Source organism: Macaca thibetana, chromosome 6, assembly GCF_024542745.1.
Source record: "Macaca thibetana thibetana isolate TM-01 chromosome 6, ASM2454274v1, whole genome shotgun sequence".
Taxonomy (NCBI): Eukaryota; Metazoa; Chordata; class Mammalia; order Primates; family Cercopithecidae; genus Macaca; species Macaca thibetana.
This window is the reverse complement of record NC_065583.1, coordinates 23,148,889-23,171,051: the sequence shown is the minus strand read 5'-3', so window position 1 is coordinate 23,171,051 and position 22,163 is coordinate 23,148,889. Positions and strand designations below refer to the sequence as shown.

General features: G+C 38.3%; 1 long non-coding RNA gene across 3 annotated transcripts in view; it reads right to left on the bottom strand.

Annotated features, from left to right (window-relative positions):
* LOC126956300 (uncharacterized) overlaps positions 1-11,519 on the bottom strand; it is a 40,899-nt gene extending 29,380 nt beyond the window's left edge. For 2 of the 3 annotated variants that reach the window (XR_007726290.1, XR_007726289.1), the window contains exon 1: positions 11,361-11,519. This is a non-coding gene — a long non-coding RNA (uncharacterized LOC126956300). The remainder of the gene's footprint in view (positions 1-11,360) is intronic. The other variant, XR_007726288.1, reaches the window with a different exon arrangement.
* Positions 11,520-22,163: the final 10,644 nt, after the last annotated feature.

The window sequence follows — 22,163 nt, the reverse complement described above, 5'->3', positions numbered from 1 at the left end:
ATCAGCATTCTTAGTAACTTCAGTTTTGAAGAGTTCTACCCGCCTTGTGATGTTTTATGAGGAAAAGCAATCCCACTTGAGGAAGAAAAAGGCACTGCAGCTAGCATATTTGAAGACTATATTTTATTTATTATTTTTTTAAAAACATACATTTTAACACATTTTTTGCTGAAGTTATGTTTATGTGTATCAGCCCTTAGATAAATTATGACCACGTGTGCACAACATAAATTAGTGAAAATCCCCACATGCAGGGTGGCAATTAATGATGTATGAAATTTATTGCAAGTATTTTTCCTTTGCATAATGCCTGCATCTAGAGTATTACCAGTTTCTTTATGTATATATTATGGTGGATGTCCTCTTATGTGGCTCTGAAAGAAACATTGGCCCAAGAGCTCTGAAGTTTCATCCTGGCTCTGTCTCAAACTTTCCCTAGGGTCTTGGGCAAGTCAATTAAGTTTTCAGAACCTTGGTATCTGAAAATTATACTATTTATAATTAGTTTTTAAAGTTATACTAATATAATTTAGGGAATAAAAGCTCTGGAGCTTGACAGTCTTGGGTTCCAGATAGACTCTTAGAAGCAACATGATTTTGTGAAACTCATTTAACCTCCCAATACCTGTGTAAAGTGGAGATAATTATAGCACCTATCTTTCAAGTTTACATATTAAGAGACATAATCTGTAGACTTCAACTTCAAAGTTGGCTAATCAGACATGGCAGGCCAAAATTCTCATTGCACCAACCAAGCAAAAAGGATAAATTACAAAAATCAACTTTTAAAGCAAAGAAAGGCTACAGAAACAAAGAACTAGACTAACTAAAACTCCGGGTTTTCTTTGTAGAAAATCTAATGGTCCCTGGCAGCTTCCTTAACTGGAGGCATTTGCAATTTCTGGGTGTACTAGTTTGGTTTGCACTGTTATAAAGGAATACCTGAGGCTGGGTAACTTATAATTAAAAGAGGCTTATTTGGCTCATAGTTTTACAGACTATAAAAGAAGAATGGCACCAGCATCTGCTTCTGGTTAGGGCAGCAGGAAGCTTCCAGCCATGGTGAAAGGGGCAGGGGAGCTGGCATTATATGGTGAGAGAGAGAACAAGAGAGAGAGAAAGGAGGTACCATGCTCTTTTGAACAACTAGCTCTCATATTAACTAATAAAATGGGAATTCACTCATTACTATAGGGACAGTACTTAAGCCATTCATGAGGGATCCTCTCCCATGACCCAAACACTTCCCGTTAGTTTCCACCTCCAAAATTGGGGAAGCCATTTTAACATGAAATTTGGAGGGGACAAATATCAAAGCTATTATCACTGCGAGTGGCCTAAGAACTGAACTTAAACCAAACTGAGGGATTGTATAAAGGAAAAACAAGTCAGCAGTTTTTTGGCAGTCAAAATCTGGAATGATAAACTGGAAAATAGAGGAGCTCAAATACAAGGGAAACTTGCTGAGTTCTAGGAAGGCGTGAGAGACTGGGGCCTGAGAAAGAAAGGAAAAGTGAAAACTCCTGCTGTCTTGTGGTGATTATAGTGTGACCGATTGTATTAATTTACCTGGGGCTTAGGGAGTTCCCAGAATGTGGGTCTTTCAGTTTTAACACCAAGAGAGTTCCAGGAAAACCATCATGAATTGGTCATCCTAGGGACTTAGGAGAAAAAGATCTCACTAGAGGGAATAGAATCTACAAAACCTACATAACCAATAATTTGTATAATATGTGAAGCTAAAGAACTCAGTTCAAAATCTGGAAATATTAACACTTCTAGAGTTGAAGAAATTGAGACTTCAAGGCTCCCAGTCAAAAGCCTAGGAGGGTCACGTCTGAGCAACCAAAGATGTAATACATCTTACTAAAACTCCAACCCAATCCAAACCCAACTAATTCCTTACAGGATTATAGAGATTTGCTTATCACTGTATCCGTCTACAAAATGAGAAGGGGAACCCCTACTGGTAGGAAATATCATATGAAGACCTTATAGTTCTTTTTCTAAATGTCCAGAATAGAATAAAAATTGCTAGACACAAAATAGGCAGAGAAACACAAGCAATAATCAAGAAAAAAAAATCGAGTAGTAACAGACCTGCAGATAATCCAGATATTGAAGTTTGCAAATGAGGAGTTTGAAATAACTATGGTTAATATGCTAAGGAAAATAGAGGTGAAAATTGACAAGGTAGTTTTAAAAGATGAACATTTTTAGAATTTCAACCAAGAGTTGTAGTATATAAAAACAATCAAATGAACATTCTAGAACTTCAAATACAATTTTCAAACAGAACTGTGGATGTAACAGAAGGCATAATTATTAAACTCAAAGACTGGCCAATGAATAATATCCACAAAGCACAAAGAGAAGAAAGAATGAAAGGAACAAAAGGGAGTTTAAGAGTATAAGAGCCATATGAAAAACACTAGAAAGGTTTAATACCTATAGTTGGTGTTACACTAGGAAAAAGGATGGTGAGGCAGACACAAACATATAAATACATAATGGTCAAGAATTTTCCAAAATTTATGAAAGCCATTACCCACAGATTCAAGAAGCTCAATGAATCTCAAGTAAGATTAAAAAACAAATTAAATAGGCACATCTCATTCAAACAGTTAGAAAACACAGAACAAGGGAAAAAAGCTCTTAAAAACAGCCAGAAGAAAAGGATACATTACCTTCAAAGAAGGAATAATTAGATTAACAACTAACTATTCATTCGCAATTATTAAGGCCAAAAAACAATGTAATTACATCATTAAAGTGCTTATGGGAAAAAATTACTAATCTATAATGCCATACCCAGTAAAAATGTTTTTCAAGAATTAATGTGAAATAAGGACCTTTCAGACAAACAAAATATGGGATAATTTATTACAAGCAAATAGATATTCTAAGACATAGTTTACAGGAAATACTTCAGGCTGAAGGAAAATGAACCCAGGTGTAAGCAGGAAAAGATGAAGAACACCAGAAAGGATAAATAGATAGGAAAATATAAACAAATATTGCTGTTTAAGGAACAGTAATAGTGCTGTCTTGTAGAGTCTATCACATAAGAGTGAAAAGATACATCAACAATAGCACAAAGGGTGGAGAGTAAAATAAAAGTGGTTAAACTCATAAGTGTCTTAAATAGACTGTTAAATTCAGGATTGCATACTGACGTATCTAGGGAAATTATTAAAAATAAAATACAAGAACATATAATTGAAACACTATTAAAGAACAAAATATGGAATAAAAGACATATGACGAATCCAAAAGAATGCAGGAAAGCAAGAATAAGGAACAAAAAAAGAAACAAAAAATAGAGAACTAGAAAAGAGAAAGCCCCAGTGAGTATCAGTAAATACAGTCAAGGTACATACCCTAATAAGATTGTCAAGCTAACTTTTTGAAAAAGACCTAACTATATGTCATTTATAAGAGATAAAATTTGAATATAAGATTGTAGCTAAGTTGAAAGTAAAAGGATGAAATGAAGATGCATCACAAAATACCAACAAAGGAAAGTTGGAATGGCTATATGACTTAGTCCATTTGTGATGCTATAATAAAATACCTGAAACTGGGTAATTCATAAATAACAGAAATTTGTTATTTACAGTTCTGGAAGCTGGGAAGTTCAAGATCAAGCACAGCATTTGGTACCTGGTAAGAGCCTCTTGCTGCATCCTCCAAAGAGGTCAAATGCCATGTTCTCACATGGCAGAAGGGACAGAAGGGCATAAAAGAGAGAATTTTCTCTGAAGCCTCTTTTCAAGGGCATTAATTTATTCATGAGAGTAGAGTCCTCATGAATTAATCATTTCTCCAAAAGTCTCAGTTCTTAATACCATCACAATGGGGGTTTAGTTTAAACATGAATTTTGGTTTTTTGTTTGTTTGTTTTTTATTTTACTTTTTTTTCGACTTCTAAAAAATTGAAATAGAGTCTCACTTTGTTGTCCAGGCTGGAGTGCAGTGGCGCAATCACAGCTCACTGGAGCCTTGACCTCCCACGCTCAATCAATCCTCCCAAGTAGCTGGGATTACAGGCTCATGCCACCATGTTCAGCTAATTTTTTTTTTTGTACAGACAGGGGTTTGCCATGCTGCCCAAGCTAGTCTCGAACTCCTGGGCTCAAGTGATCCGCTGCCTCAGCCTCCCAATTTTTCAACTTTTATTTTAGATTCAGGGGGGTACATGTGCGGGTCTGTTACCTGAGTATATTGTATGATGCTGACATTTGGGATATGAATGATCCCATCACCCAGGTACCGAGCATAGTAACCAACAGTTTTTCAACCCTTTCTGCTCTTCCTCCCTCAGTGTAGTAGTCCCTGGTTTCTATTGTTGCCATCTTTATCAACATGAATTTTGGAGGGGACCCCCACATGCAAACCACAGCACTATGTAGATAATGAACAAAATATCTTATTAGAATATAGTGATTATTCAATAAATGGTTAACTAAAATTGTTATTAAGAGAATGTTATAAAAAACCTTAAAATCTAGTGGTTTGGGATTCTATAATATTAACTTAGAGATGAATCTTAATTTTTTTTTTACCATTTCTTTCAAGTTAGCTTTCAGAATCTACCATAAAAACACCATGTCTTTTATTTGCTCAGGTAAATGTTTCAACAAATTATACGTATATTATATATGTGTTTATATATAATATCTATTATATGTGTGTGTATATATAATATCTATTATATGTGTGTTTATATATAATATCTGTTATATATGTATCTGAACATTTCAGATGGCATATATAATATACATGTTATATATCTCAGTTGAAACAAGAATATATTTAGATATTAAATATTTTCAATTTAAACTCCTTAAAATGTGCCCAGTGCACTTTAAGGAGAGCGTTGTGATGGACCAGCACATTTGAAATTCAGGCAGTTGTGAAAATTTCGAATTTGGAGGTTTAATCCTTTAAATTGTTAAATCCTATGTCTGTGGGAATTGAAACTGTAAGAGAGTTTAGATCTCTGTAGGTATCCACTTATTTTGCAAGGGGCATATGTGCAGCCCACAAAGGGTAAGAAGGATAAAGCGTAGATCCTTGGCCTCCTGAATCATTGTCCAATATTCTTTTTACTTTGCTATCGTGAAGATCTTTCTTAAACACATTTAACAAGTGTTTTAAGAGCATTTACTATGTGAAAAGCACTGAGCTGCTCATTGCATATACAATAAAGAAAGGCTCTGCCATCAATAGGTTTGCAGTCTAACAAAAAACATAAACCTCGAATTAAAAATGTATTCTTCTATTAAACTTTTGATGAGTGCCACAGCATGCGATGTGCTCTTAAAAGAGGGATTCAGCCTAGTAGAGGCTTCATAGAAGGCATTCCTTCTGAAGGGGAATCAGAGTTAACCAGGAAATGAAGAGACGGAATATTTCAGGTGGAGAAGAGAAAGTTGGTGACCTGTGATGGGAAGGAGCTTGATGCTACGGGAGCTGATAGAAAACCACTGTAGCCGGTGACCAGAAGATGTGCCTGTGTGTTGGGGGAGGGAGAGAGGGAGGGCGTCACAGTGTGATCTGCAGCAAGACTAGATATTGAGAGGCCAGATTGTGAAAGATCTTATAGGGCTCACCTGCTAAGATTTTGGAAGTTATTTGAGTATCACTAAAGAAAGGGAATAAAATGTTCAATTTATATATATAATATATATGTATGTATGTATATATACATATACATATATATTATTTAAATATTTGTCAAGTTTATCTATATTTATGTATATATTATATATTTATAAATATTTATGTATAGTATTTAAATATTTAATATAAAATATTGAAATATTTGTCATTTATATATAAATACATAAAAATTGGAACATTTCAGATTAATTTATATATATAAATCGGAACATTTATATATGTAAAATATATTTATAAATATATAAATATATTTCATGGAAGAAATAGCTATTAAAGGCTGGCATAGTGATCTTCACACAGATTGGAGGATGAAAGCTAAGAATATAACTGCAAAACTCCACAATGCAGCTTTTAATAAAGGACAATATTAGAAATGTTTAGCATGTAGACAACAATCTAACCCACATCGATAGTTTGTAAAGTTGTCTGTGTACTATGGGAACATGAAGGAGGTATTTAGGATTATATGAGTACTTTCCATATCTTTTATTTGGTATAAAGTTTTAAGGCACCAATGTGTATAATATAATTTATAATAATTACCATCAAAAATAAATCAAGTAGATTTGATAAAGTGTCAAGTTGATTTGTATAAATATATAATCTGAAATGTTCACATATATATATGAACATTTATATAGATATGTAACCTGATTTTTATACTTGTCTGTAAAATTTCATGAGGGCAAAGACAATATTTTTCTTGTTCAACATTGACTCCTCAAACTCTGGCACAGTGCCTGCATATAAACATTCCATAATTATTTGACAAAGTAATGGATGATAAATGGGTGGACAGACATATGGATGGATGGACAGATGGATGGATGGACAGATGGATGATGGATGGATGGATGGATGGATGGATGAATGGATGGGCAGATGGATGGACAGATGGATGGATGGACATATGGATGGATGGACATATGGAGGGACGGATGGATGGATGGATGGATGGATGGATGGATGGACAAACAGATGGACGAATGGACGGACTGATGGATGAAAAGAATAGTATGGAAAATGGGTTGGAGTAGGGTAACGTAGAAGTAGGAGACCAGTTCAGAGGCAATGAATGCCCAGGGAAACATACTGGTGGCATGAAATATATGGTGCAGTGAAGATAAGGTGAATTATACAGATTTGAGAAATTCTAAGGAGGCAGACCTTACATAACTTGATAATAAATTGAGCATTATTTCTTGAAAAGAGTTATGAGTGATGATTTCTAGTTTCTGTTATGGACACCTGGGTGGATGGAGGTGCCATTTATTTAACAGAGGAGGAACAGGTATGGAGAGAGATCATAAAAGTCTCTCACTGACTTTTCTGCTTCTCTGCAGAGAGTGAAGTGAACTCTCTAATCCCTCTTTGTAGCCTGAGGAGCTTACAGGGGCAAAGTGTCATCATTGTGGTCATTGTGGAACATTGCCCGGGCTGTAGATGAGATGCAAAGCAGAGCCATTTACAAATAAAATTGCAGTGCTATTTATTTATTTATTTATTTAAGTATAGAGTGACAGTCTTTGATATCAACCTGTTTACTTAACAAATTTGTCTTTTATTCTTATAAATTACCATACTTCATGATTCTTAGATGAAAATATTTAGCATCTCTGAAATTGGGGTATGTTTTACAATTCACAATACCTGCCTAAGACAAAGGTTTGCATGCAGGTAGCTTATTTGAGAATGGATTTCTAGGGCCAGGAGAGAGCAAGTGAACAAGAAGGGGGGAAAATCAATGCAAGGTGATGTTATTGAATGACCTAGCCTGTATGTGACTAGTAATTCACCCAGGACCTTCTGTGGAGAGCTTTATGAAATTTGGCTTAGAATCATCTGTTGTGAGGACGTTGTCTACAGTTGGTTGTGGGTTGCTCCATGGAGCATGACCTCCCCACATCCTTAAGTTGCAGGTGTGTAAATGTCAAGGCTCCTGGCATTCTGCAGTGCAGTGTCAGAGAAATTCTGGGGCAGGAAGCAATCAGAAGCAGGCCAAACACTGCACAGAACTGTCGTATGTGAAGTGGTGCACAAAGGATATGCGCAGTGTACGGTTTAACTGGCCATGCTTTTTCTTTCTTAGTTCTACATACAATAATGGTATATCTTACATAACACCTTATATCTTATATCTTGATAACACCTTAGATTTAATGGAACAGAATAAACTGTTGACCTTGCAAAGATGCATTTTGTTGAGGTGAGATTTGAATAAGCAACATCAGTAAAACTAAATTAAGCCATTGTCCACTAGGTAGAGACTGCAATTCTTATTTCTTATTTCTCTTCACTGGAACTATGTAGATAAGTTTCCAAAACCAAGACTTTACCTCTGCTATGGAAAATACTCTACCTGAAAATAACTAGTACAGTATTCCATCATATACACTGGTATAGGGGAGCATTTTTTTTTTCCTTTAAAGAATTGAATCTTTATTTCAAATGAAATCTTTTTCTGAACTCTGTTATATAAAACAGATAAAAATGGAAATGCACTGATTGAAGCAGAATTGGGGAGGGAGTATTCCCAGGACCCCACAGCTCTATTGTCTTTTTATCTCCTGTGTTGGCTTCTCAGGCCTCAACATGGAGCCTTAGAGTTCCAACAATAGGGTTAAGAATATGTAATAGACAGGGGCCAGGCGCGGTGGCTCATGCCTGTAATCCCAGCACTTTGGTAGGCCAAGGCCGGTGAATCATGAGGTCAGGAGATCGAGAACATCCTGGCTTATGCGGTGAAAACCCATCTCTACTAATAATACAAAAAAAAAAAAATTAGCTGGGCGTGGTGGTGGGTGCCTGTAGTCCCAGCTACTCAGGAGGCTGAGGCAGGAGAATGGCACGAACCCGGGAGGTGGAGCTTGCAGTGAGCCGAGATCGCACCACTGTACTCTAGCCTGGGTGACAGAGCGAGACTTTGTCTCAAAAATAATAATAATAATAATAATATGTAATAGACAGGAGATTTGCTGCATGCCACCTGCCCCCAAGGCATTTACGTAGTGTCCATTCACTCTTGTTTTAAAAACAATTCTAACAAACTCAGTAATATGGTTTCCCAGCTTGTAAGAGATTTAGAAGCAGTAATTTATATGGAAGAAATAGCTATTAAAGGCTGGCATCATGATCTTCACACAGAGTGGAAGCTAGAAGCTTAGAATATAACTGCAAAACTCCAAAATGTAGCTTTTAAAAAAGGACAGTATTCAGAAATATTTAGCATGTAGACAACAATCTGATCCATGTCGGTAGTTTGCAAAGGCGTCAGTGTACTATGGAACGTGGAGGAGGTATTTAGGATTATATGAGTACTTCTCACATCTTTTATTTGGCATAATTTTTGAGGCACCAATGGGTATAATATAATTTAGAATAATGATTATAAAAAATAAATCAAGTATATTTGATAAAGTGTCATTTCAGTTACATGGAACATTTTTGTGAGTACAATATTGTATTTCTCAAATTGTTGAATAAGTCATATATCCCTGTGTGTATCAGTATTCATTCACCTCTAAGGGGTAGGAAATGCAAGTAAAACCTGTATCTAGATGAAGGAGTTAAACATCAAGAAGCTTTAGATAGGGTTTGATCCAGCAGCTTACTATGTTACCAAGGACCTGATTTCTTTCTGCTTTCCATTTTCACTTTAGGCCCTTCATAGCCACAGTATGCCTTGTTACTTTCTCATTCACATTCAGCAGGAATGGGGAGGAAGATAATGAGGAGAGAAAGAGGGTGGGAGGTGGGGGGAGAGAGAGAGAGAGAGAGAGAGAGAGAGAAGTTGGTTCTCCTTCCTTAATCATTAAGCAAAGATACTATCTCTGATTGAACCAACACAGTTCATGTGTCCATCTCTGACACAATAATTGTACTATACTGTGCTATAGGGATAAGATTATATTAATCAATTTAGATCAGTCAGGGCTTGACTCTTAGCTGAAGATGGTGTTAATTCTTCCAGACCCCATGGTGACACACGTGGAGAAACAAATGTTCCTCCTGTTGCCTGGAAGAGTAACAGATCATGTCCACAACACTGTTTCTCAAGGTAAGTATTGATCAGCTGGACTCTGAGCTCAGTGATATGAGGAATCATCTCTTTCTCTGTCTGTTGGTGTAGCCCCAGCATGGGCACAAGACCTATCATCAGAGGAGTCCAATCAATATTTATTTATTTATGAATGAACAAATGGATTTTTTTTTTCTGTGTGGAGAAATACACAGATTTTTATTTCATTTTTGCACTTCTTGCTACTCCCTGGTTGCAGTTGTTGAGGAGCTATTTCTGGCTTGACAAGAAGCAGGAAGTATCAAGATCAGTCACTGAACAAAAAACATTTCCTCCTGAGGTTTTTAGCACTATTTCCAAAACAAAAGAGAATGAAATCGGTTGGAATAAGACAAGAAGAAGTCAATCATTTATTTCCCCGTGCTACGAATGTTAAAAAGAAGAACGAGGAGGAGAAAGAGAAGGGGAGGGAGCAGAGAGAGGGACAGGGAGAAGAATAAAAATAGAAAGGAAGAAAGAAAAGAAGAAAGGAAGGGAGAAAGGAAAGAACATCAGGAGAGAGGGAGGAAGAGAAGGAAGGAGGGAGGGAGAGAGGGAGGGACGGAGGGAGGGAAGGAGGGAGGAAGAACATATAAGTAGAATGTAGCTCCAGTGCAAAGGTACTTGGAAATAGTGGTTAGCTTATGACATCATTTGCTGAATGATAGTTCAGAGACTGTGTGTGTGTGCGTGTGTGTGTGTGTGTGTGTGTGTCTGTATTTTCTAATAAACTTCAAGCCTAATTTGAGGCTTTTGCATTGACCAAACAGCTATGAGAATGTGGATAGCAAGTTATAAATCACCCAGCCATTTGGGTGTGGATAAAAGTTGCAAGCCAAATACCTGAGTGTCCACTTCATAACGGGTATAATAAGGCTATTTGAAAGCATGACCTAGATCCCAAGCTATACTTTTCTTTTAGAGAACTTTCTGACATGTTTATATGCACATATTGGAATTGTATCCAAGGGGAAAAAAACAATTGACTTTCTGACTTTATAGTCTTTCACTGACTTTTAACGTATTTCATGAAATGAAGTAATAACTTCAAGATCAAGGACATTTTCCTTTGGGTCTTCATCAATTATTTCACTTTCTCTTGGCAATGGCCTCCACCCACTTCTTCCGAAATATCAACCACTGGGCTGACGCTGCACTGGAAAAAATTTCTTTCTCTCTCTCTCTCTTTCTCTCTGTCTGTCTCTTCCTTTCTGGATACATGTTCATGCCATTAAATTGTTTTAATCACTTCAATTTTTACTATAGTTTGGCAATTTGTATGTCACTGAATTGTATGTTCCAAGTTTAATGCTTTTAGAATGCATTCAAGTAGGTTCCAATGCACTTACTCATTGCTATTCAAATGAGATAACCATATTTCAAAAAACAGAGCTCAGGGAGAGGAATGAGGTGACTAATGGGTTATAGGGGAAAACCATCTATCAAGACACATTGGAGACTGAGACAGATGGTGAAGAAATACCCCCACGTCCATTCCCCCAGCCCTGGAAGGCCCACTGATTTTATTTCCAGCAAACACACACCTTGGCTAGCTTCCCCTCACAAGCTTCTGGCTAATTTTTCCTATATTAAGATCTTAGAGAAGTAGGAAACTTACCTGTTTCTCACACCGAAGCTCATGAAAAAGCCAACCTCATAAGGAGCCAATCTTAGGAGCCCTAAGCAAGCGCTGCCAGTTACAGAGAGAGCAGTGGCACAGCTCTCATACATAGTGCTGGTTTTTAATGAGTGTTAGTAGGACTAGGACAAAGTGGAGTTTGGGACAAACATTCAAAGTAAATAAAGCTTGTTCTCTTCACCCTACTTCCATTACTCATCTTTTAAGTCTCCAGGGCATCTTGTAACTCCATGAACGCCCAAGTTTCAGTGTTGAACTTCTCTCTTTCTTTGAGAAATTAAGAAATTGACCCAGCTTCAGGCCGGACACAGTGGCTCAGGCCTGTAATCCCAGCACTTTAGGGGGCCGAGGCAAGCAGATCACCTGAGGTCAGGAGTTCGAGACCAGCCTGGCCAAAATGGTGAAACCTTGTCTCTACTAAAAATACAAAAAAAAAAAAAATCACCTGGGCATGGTGGCCCATGCCTGTAGTCCCAGCTACTTGGGAGGTTAAGGCAGGAGAATCGCTTGAACCCGGGAGGCAGAGGTTGCAGTGAGCCGAGATTGTGCCACTATACTCCAGCCTGGGCAACAGAGCAAGACTCTGTCTCAAAAAAAAAAAAAAAAAAAAAAAAGAAAGAAAAGAAAAAGAAAAGAAAAGAAAAGAAATCGACCCAGCTTCTGAGCTTCCCAGCCCTTCTTTTATATCAAGTGACCAGGATGATACCAATTTCCTGAGAATGACATTTGACTTACACTAGACGATGTGCAAAAAAAGCCTGCAGGACCAGGCACATGTTAGGTGTGTTTCCCGCTCCACATTCTTTCTACCTTGACCTTTCTTGCAAGTTCCAGGGAGCTAAGAGTGAGCTTCAAGGCAGAAAAGACTACCCCACAACCAGATGTCTGGGACCTGAAACTTTAAAAGTAGCCTATCAGGCAATTTTGCCATTTTTGTCAAATCCTAAGTGTGAGTCATCCGAAACAATCCCATTTCTAGAAATTTACCCTAAAGAGACATTCACCTAAGTATACAAGATGTGCACAGAAGGATGAACATCGCGTCATTGCTAATAAATGATGAAGAACTGCAAACTACTGAAATGACTATCAAAAGGGTACTGGCTAAACATGGTATATCCATACAGTGAAATAGGATTCAAGTTTTTTTTAATGATGTGACAATTCTATTTTTATTGACATTAAAATTTGTTGATGTGATATTCTAAAATAAAAAAGAGGTTTACAAATCAGCATGTGTAGAGTGGTTTCACATGTGAATCTCTGTATCTACAGCTATTCCCATTCATACAGCTCTGCAAAATCAGATGGCTACAGAGACATATCTCAAGAATGTTAAATAGGATTTTAACATTGTTTTATCTCTGAGTAGTAGGGTCTGAAGATACAGTCTACTTTTTTTCTTTTACTTTTCTATGTGAATTTTTTTAAACAATAAGCTTATGCCATATTTATCCCCAAACATTAAAACTATCTTTCAACCTGTCCCATGAAACGCTGAGCATGGACAGCGTTTTCCACCCCAACTTGTATTTAACTGTACCTCATTTGCTCTCCACTGCTTATGATTACCTAAGGAGCTGTTTATTTTTCCACAAGACTGAAACCTCCTCTAAAATAAGGGTTGTACCTTTACCCCAGTCTCCAGTGCCACACACCATTGCACTAACAGAAACTCAGTGAATGATTTCCACTTTGAAGTCTAGACCTCTGGTGATGTGGAAGATGTTCCAAATTCTGACGTTGCCTGGCAGTGAAGCCATGGTGAACACTTTCTGAGATGGCTCGTGCTAAAACAAAAGTAGGATGATCTTGGAGGTTCCTATTTTTCCTAACCTCATCATTCTGCAACCTAACTTGTTCAATCCCCACAAAGCAAATGAAATCAGAGGATAATACATAGATCAGATTTATAGACTCTAAAATGCTACCTGAATGTAATATGAGATTAAAAATTGGAAACTCAGTGCCAACAAAAATCATAGCAACCCAAATCCTATATTGATCCTAATATAAAGAAAGACAATTCTAGTGGTATCTAAATAACTTCCTATTGCCCTTTGTCTTTCCCTGCCCTCACCTCTGAGTCTTAATTCCTTGTGGACTTAACACTGATACTCAGTTTGGGGATTAAAGCAGGACCTGACCTGGATTTGTTCCACATTGCCAATGCCCTAGATTGAAATGTTAAAGGACTTGGAATAAAAAAAGTTGCATTTTCAGTAACGGCTTCACAGTGGCTGGGGAATTAATGTCAGCCAGGCAGTGATTTCCCAGTGGTTGGGTTTGTAGCAAAAGTCTTCAACTTTTATGTGTGGCCTGTTTGAAGTTGAAAATTGTTGTTAGACTCTCCAAAGTTGTTTGAGGTGTCACTCATCCTTCCCTTTTGTGTTGGGGCGAGGATGAGAAGCACAGCGGCTGGGAATAGTTCTGTGACTGCCACCCCCCGAGGCAGGTCCCTGCCAGGGCCCAATTGAGCCCATCTCCCAGGGAATTCAAAGCTTTCAGTGCAATGCAGCTCTGCATCTGTCTGTAGTCTTATCACCCACTACTCTTTTGCAGGAACTCTCCACTCCAGCAAGAGTGAGGAGCTCATGGTCCCATGAATGTGCTGTGCAAATGAGCATCTCTAGCATTTTTATTCAACATACAATTTGCCCTCTTAGGATATTGTGTTTTGGAGAGGCAGCAGCACAGGGAAATAATAATAATGATGATGATGGCATAGCAGCAATAATAGCACAGCGAACATCTCATGTAGCACTGATTATAGGCCAAATGCTGGACATAAGATTATTTCATTTGGTTGTCTCAATAACCCCATCAGATAGATGCAAATACCTCCATTTTACATATGAGGCAATCGGGGCCCAGGAAGCTTAAAGGAGTTAACCAAGGTTGTGCAGCCCATAAATTGAGGTTGGAATTCTTGTACTCTGACTCTATAACCTATACCTTTTGTTATTTTCTTCACCTAGGAATGTCTAGTCTTGGGAGCAGAAAGACCTGCCTTCTGGCTCTGTCTCCATCACGTACTGACTGTGTGACTTTGATCAGGTGTCTTTACCTTAAAATCAAGACTCACTCATCTAAAGAATGTGGTAACACTGTTTTCCTTGAAGGATTGCTGGGAGAATCAGAGTTAATACATGCCAGGTGCCTAACCAATGAATGGTAGCCACGATATTTGACCTTTATTCAATATCATCCTAACTTTTTTCCTAGATCCTGTCCTATTGCCTCCTTAAAGCACCTCCTTTCCCCCACCTTTTTTTTTTTTGAGACAGAGTCTCACTCTGTCTCCCAGGCTGGAGTGCAGTGGCATGATCTTGACTCACTGCAAGCTCCACCTCCTGGGTTCATGCCATTCTCCTGCCTCAGCCTCCCGAGTAGCTGGAACTACAGGCACCCACCACCACACCCGGCTAATTTTTTGTATTTTTAGTAGAGACAGGGTTTCACCGTATTAGCCAGGATGGTCTCAAGCTCCTGACCTCATGATCTGCCCGCCTTGGCCTCCCAAAGTGCTGGGATTACAGGCATGAGCCACCCCGCCCGGCCACCTCCTTCCTCTCGACAGTGTCACTCATTAGAGGTTCTATATTCATCCTCAAGGGAGAAAAAAGAAGGCTATGAGGAGTCCAAAAATCTAAAGCTTAGGTGTTCCTCTGCTAGTAAACCTGGAAGAACCACACATCTCAAGAATTGTGGGCCTGAGGAGGCTAGAAAATACTGAATCCACCCAGTAACTTCCAGTATAGGGTAGAGTAAAAATTCAATTCATGGGCTTGGAATTTAGAATTTAAATCCTGGCTCTTCTATGCTCTGAGTGAAGCAAATAGCTGCTCCTATAAGACAGCACACTCAGTGCCATTCCCATGCCCTCCTGGTGTAACATCCACATCATAGAGGCTGGGAAATGAAAAACTGCATTGCCCAGGCTTCTTTGTAGTTAGGACATCTCTACAAGACTTAGAGACAGCCATGAGCATTGTGAGGTGACGGCCATGCGTAAGGAGAGAAGATCCTCATTGTAAAGGGGGCTCCCATCCTCACACAGCTGTGGTTTCATTCCTAGTGTCCAGTCCCTAGTGTCAGAGGTGCTGCTGATGGGCAATGGAGGCAATAGGTGGTGGGCCTTTCTCCTTAATGTGTCCATATGTGGCCGTGCAGGACCCAAACCCAGTCCTCTGGCCCTCTGAGAGCTAAAAAAAAAAAAAAAAAAAAAAAAATTCCCTCCAAAATCATGGTGAGATCTAAAGTACGACTCTCAGAAAATCATATGCAAGGGAGATGGGGAGGGGAAATGGTAGGTAACTGAGCCTGTTTCAGAAGAAGGAACAGGGTTTGTGAAGGTTCATAGAGAGCAAAGAACATGCTTTACTTGAGGAACTGAGTGTGATGTCGTGGAGACTGTAAGGAAGGGATGGGGAGAGGACATAGGTAAACCAGATAGCAAATGACCTGGAAAATAGCCTAGAGGTGTTTGGAATTTATTGGGTTTCCCTCAACCTGTCACTTAAAAACCACCAGTCTGGACATACCTAATTTTCCTCACTCAAACCACCCTTTTGCCAGTATACATAAGATGAATCCAAGAAGACTGCAAGCTTCAGGGAGAAGGGGGAATGTATTCCCTACCTCTCGAGGGTACTGTCTTGCCTGTGTAGCTTCTCCACAAATACTTGTCAATTGCACTTTGTGTTAAGTAAAGTTGAACGGAGCATGTACTTGTGCCTGGAATTTGTGGTGAAATAGCAAATCGCTTCTATTTGGATACAGACCTCTGAGTCCCACCCAACACTCATACAGAGAGTTTGTTCTTTTGAACTAGCATGTGCCCTGAGCAATGAATGCTGTTTACAGTGTGAAGGACTTATGGACAGGGTGGCTCTCTCTTTTGACCTTGTTTGTTCTTTTTCTTTCCTATTATGACATTAATTATTTCCTAACCACATGGCCTCTTTTTTTTTAACTTAGAAATTATGCCATAAGGTTAAAAAAGTCATGGGCAGATCTTTTTTTGTTTACTTTTGTTTTGTATTTGAGTCCTAAGACTTTTGTTTCACAAGATGGTATTTCAGCATTCTGGAGAACACTCTTTAGCCCATTTGGACATTTCTGACTGCAGGGTGTGGAGCTAGTATGGAATCACACTGGCTATAGCCCTGCGGACTTTTGGGGACATCCTGGAAGGACTTGGTGGATTCCTGAGGAAGGATTGAGACTAGAATCAAGAGCCATTTAATGGCCACTCATCAGGAATCTATGTTGCCATTTCTTGGACTAAACAGTAAGCTAAAACACTTGGATCTTCAGTCGTGTGCTAGGGCTGGCTCAAACCAAATTACGAAAACCAGTAATTAAGTATTCAGGATTTCTTCAAGTCAGGTGTCAAACAATTGGTAGCTTGAAATCATCCACAGTGGGAGTATTTATACCATGTAACTCAACAAGTATTACAAATCAGGGCTTCTTCCTCCCTCCCTGCTTCCAGAGAGCTGGTTTATCAGCACATCACTGCATCTATCCTGTCTAGAAGAGTAGTGTTTGGTATATACAGATTTTTTTTTCAAAAGGCCTGTACTCAGAAGCACTGGGAGAAAATGTATGATGGCTTAAACTTCATGCAGATGAAACCCACGTGTATATGTTTTCCTGGAGAATACACCCCATGATGGAGCGTAGCACAGGGTCTGGCACCTAGTAGGTGTTCAATAGACATCTGTTGAATGGATGAAGTTCTGGTGGGTTGACAAGCATCCCTGCAGCAGCATCAGGGAAGCTCAAGCCAATCTCCTACAGGAATCCTTCCTGAACCACGAACATTTGAAAGTAGCCACAAGACTCCTGTATGAACTATGAAAAGGATACAGAATTAAGCATAATGTCTAGAGTTGCTCTAGAAGCTAGGTTGTCACACATATAATACTTATGTCACTTTACTTTAAAAAACTTACAACTCTATCCATGTGTTCAGCAACCATATTACACTTTAAGCTCTGAGAACAGAATTTGTCTGATTTGTTGCTTTAACATAGCAGGTACTCATAAATTTTTTTTTTAATGAGTGAAAAATTAAAAATATGCATAATAATCCTGCATGAAAGTGCAACACTTTGTGTTTTCCAAAGTGTTTGGTGGGTATCGCCTTATTGATGCTCACAATATCCCTGTGAGTGGGCAGAATGCAACAATTATCCTTCCAGGCAGGTAATATAGTGCCTGACATGTCGGGGATACTAAACATTCATTGAATTAATTATGAATTAATCATCCCCTTTCATAGATGAAGAAACAAGCTTTCAGAAGTTACCTGACACAGCTCAGTTTTCATTAGTATCACTTCTGTTTACACTGTGCTGCCTCTCTTCATAGTCCCTTAACTTTAAAAAATGCTTCATTGTGCACTCTCTCATCTATCACCATCACAGTTCTATCAGACAGGCAGGTATTTTTATTCATGCTTTAGGACGTTGTAATACAGTGGCACAGAAAGTTTTAGTAACATGCTTGAGATTGCATAGGGATTTGAGGGTAAAACTTGTATTACAATCTATGTTGCCTAAGGATTCTGAAGCTAGACTGTACATTGCATAAGATTGTATCGTATTTTACTGACTCATCCCTTCAGAGAAAGATAGATTGGTGAAAACAGGCTAACAAAAAGCAGTGAATCACAGCACATTCAGAAAGAATTTCTAAATATCGTTATGAACCCTCCGAACTTATTTCTTTCACTTGAAATATCTTAAAACATGCTGATTATTAGATTTTCTGCTTTGCCACTTAAGTGTGCTGAAGATTCCAATCGAAGTTTCAAATATAAAATTACAGGAAATTACCAACTTTCTCTTTTGTGAAGGGAATTTTGATTTTTTAAAATAATCTGAGGAGGTGCTGATTTTCTACGAATATGGAAATTCCATGATTGTTCTTTGCCTAGGACTCTAACATTTCCAAATGGCCACAAGACCCCTGTATGAATTATGAAAACGACACAGAATTAAGCATGATGACTTTTGCATTTAGGTTGTAAAACAATACTATTCCCAGCACAGTGCCTCATTTCCGACGAAAAGTTTGCTGCCAGTTTCCCACTTTTTCTGTGGATCGCATCACCACTCGTTTTATTAAATCCACCAGAAACTCCTGGAAACATGCATGATGTCGGTTTTTTTGCTTTTTTTTTTCAATGTGGGGGAAAAGAATTTTGGATGTGGGAGCTGGTTCACATTTCTAAAACATGTTTTTTCACTCTTGCTGTTCCCTTTTGACCTTCCTGAGGATGCATGTGGGTGTTAAATTGTTACCAAAGGGAGGGGCCCTTGTAACTACAACGAGATCCACACACACAAAGACACACTTTCCCACACACAAGACTTGGCTCCGTTGCACTTTCATGGAATGCTGAATGGAAAAGATGCAGGGTGTTTTTGATCTGCAAAAAAAATTTAGCCAGTATAGTGGCCATCATTTTCTGTTTTAAAAGAGCCAGCTTAATATTTGGGTTGGAAGGCAATATGTGTGAGGGGAGAGGGTGTGGCTGGCAAATGTTTCCTCTCTCTTAAAAAAGTATAAACATGATATATTCTGTTTATAAACATTTAAATATTACAAAGAAATATAAAGTGAAAAGTAAAAGTTTCCCCTTTCTCCCATCTCATCTTACTCTTAAGAGTAACTGTTGTAAGGCTTATTGTTTTGAATTTTTTCTGTTTAATCAAGAATTGAGATTATGTAATTTGTGTTATTTCTTTTGAAGAAAGTTTATCACAAAAATGTATCTTACATACATATCCTACAACCTCCGTTTGTTTTCATTTAAAAATGGATTCTGGGTAATTATTTCTGTCAGGATAGACTTCCAGGACTTCACTTATTCTTTTTTTAAGGGCTGTATAGTGTTTCATTGCATTGGCTGTGCCTTTTTAAAAAACTGATCCTCTATTGGCAAGCGTTCGGATGGCTTCCAAATGTTCACTATTACTCATAGTGTCACCTTGAACCTCCGTCTTTACACAGTGGGGTTGTATTGCTCTAAGCTTGATTGATGGCAGTGGAATTTTTAGAGGGAGCGTATTATTAACACTTGTAATTCCAGGGAGGAATATCTGTATTAAAGAAAGAATTTCCATTGTTCAACACAAGCCAAGGCTCAGTTGTATAGAAGACAAGACCAGAGCCAAGATTTACTCCTATTGTAGTATGCTCAATACTGGTTACTCATTAAAATCACTTTGAGAAGGGGAACTTTCTGAAACAAAGCAATGTCTACACACCACTCTGACAAATTACATCACAATCTCTGGTATGGGGCCCAAGTGTCTGTATATTTTTCTAAAGCTCCTTAAGCCAGATTGGGAGCCACTGTTCTAGTGAAAGTGCCTCCAACATAGCAATGAATGTGCCATTGTTCTATGTCTCTCTAAGCTCATATGTTTCATGGCCAAACATAGAGAAGCATGTGTGTTTTATATAGTTAGAATAATATGTTTTTGGGTTTTTTTCTTTTTCTTTCTTTCTTTTTACTTGGCTATTTGGTACATTTGGCCTCAATTGCTATTAGATAGCCCAGAAACATAGTATATGTTATGTACAGCTCTGCATACAAATAAGATCAGGAGAATGATCAGAGAGACAAATGGGAACTTTAATGGGGGAATGGTGAGAAGTCCTGGATGTGATTAAATGGAAGATAAAAGGGCCATTAAGCAACTGTGCAGAGTAATTTTTAGACTGAAAAATTGTAGACGGTCCTGTATAAATAGAATCCATATAGGGCATTAACTACCAAGGTAAATGACCCTTTGTATTCTTCTCCTATATTTCTTCAACTCACAAAGTTTGGTTGGCAGATGATGCAAGGTATCTGAATATGTGCATATAGACAGAAGGTTGTCTTGTGCTGGCCAGGAGCTACCACCTTATAATACTATAGATTTTCAGTATACTCTACAATGTGCAAATTGCATTCATGTGCATTATTTTATGTGACCCTCACATCATACTTGCAATGTTGGCAGAGAATACGATAGTACCTTTATTATACAGAAGAAACTGAGACTTGGAGAGAAGGAACAAGACCAAGATAATAGTGTTGGTACATGAGAAAGCTGGAAAAACATTTACTTCTAATCAATGCCCCTGTGGAATTAGCCGCTAAAGTTTCTGGCTCCTAGGCTGTGCTCTTTATGTTAATGTACACATGTCAGCAGGGGCAAACCAGATAGAGTGGTGTGGACTGTGGCAATTAGAAAAGAACCCTGTGTAGGCCTGGCACGGTGGCTCATGCCTGTAATCCCAGCAATTTGTGGGGCCAAGGTGGATCACTTGAGGTAAGGAGTTCAAGACCAGCCTGGCCAACATAATGAAACCCTGTCTCTACTAAAAAAAAATACAAAAAATTAGACAGACATGATAGTGGGCACCTGTAATCCCAGCTGCTCGGGAGGCTGAGGCAGCAGAATTGCTTGGACCCAGGAGGCAAAGGTTGCAGTGAGCCAAGATCACACCACTGCACTCTAGCCTGGTCAACAAGAGCAAGATTCAGTCTCAAAAAAAAAAAAAAGCAAAGCAAAGCAAAGCAAAGAACCCTGTGTCAAGACACTGAAATTTTAAAAATTGTAAGTACAGTGTAAGAAAAAAATTTCTGTATATGTGATATAATATTATATATACAATATTATATATACACACCCACATATATGTCGGGCCAGATTCAGCAGAGAGGTTTTCAATGCGACCCCAATTTCAGAAAATCTAGATTTTAAATTGTAGAAAACTAGAGAAAGAATCTGCCTTAGAAGTTGATAGAAATATTTCATAAAGTATTAAGAAGATATTGGAAGTATTTTAAGCATAGATGAAAGTGTTCTGGAAGTAGAGACCTTCTAGAATCTTTTCTTTTTGTATTTCAAAAGTATATATTAAGACATTTATCTGTAATGCCACTTTCCTCCGATCTCCTCTTTGTTACAAGACCTTGACATTGCTAAGCATGGATTTGACAACCCCAGTGATTTTCAGGAACATAACTTCCATGGTGGTCAAGAGACTGCTCTTTGTTGCCCAGAGAGAAAACACATTATGACCCATTTCCTCACAAGTTTGGATTGTTTTCGCAATTAGTCAGTAATCATCTTGCTGAAAATGTACAAGGCAGTGTGTTGGGATGGACCAGTAACTAGGGAATTTCTGGGCCAGAAGAATAGGAGAAAATTGATGTTGGAAAAGGCAGCAACACTAAAATCAAAGCAGAGAACGATGGATAGACAGTGGGTACAGTTCAAGGCTTGAACTCTAAGTTTGAATCCTTTTAACCTTATACATCAAGAAAGTACTTTACATTTTTTCCTTAGCATTTTCTTCTGTTGATTTTCGCAACCATCTTGTGAGTTCAGTGGGGAAGTCAATATTGGTTTAAATGTTTTAGATGAACAGCAGCAGAAAATGTTTTAATAATTGCCTAAGGGTCTGAGTACAACATTTAATAGTCCAGCTGAGACCAGAACTCAGGACTCTGTACAGAAATCCTTGTCTCTGTATCTCATACTTCCTATTTCCAAACTGGATCAGGGCTTGCCTTGTGGTGGTGTGTATCCGGCAGCATATGCTTCAATAAACAAGATCTGCCATCAGGTTCACGTTTGGGGCATGAAGAAGAGGAAGGGAACTACTTCAGCTTAGCAGATGAAAAGGAAAATGACAGAAAAGTTGAAGATTTCTGTGTGAGAAAAGATATTTATTTCTCCTCTGACTGCTAGAGAAGGGAAGAGCAGG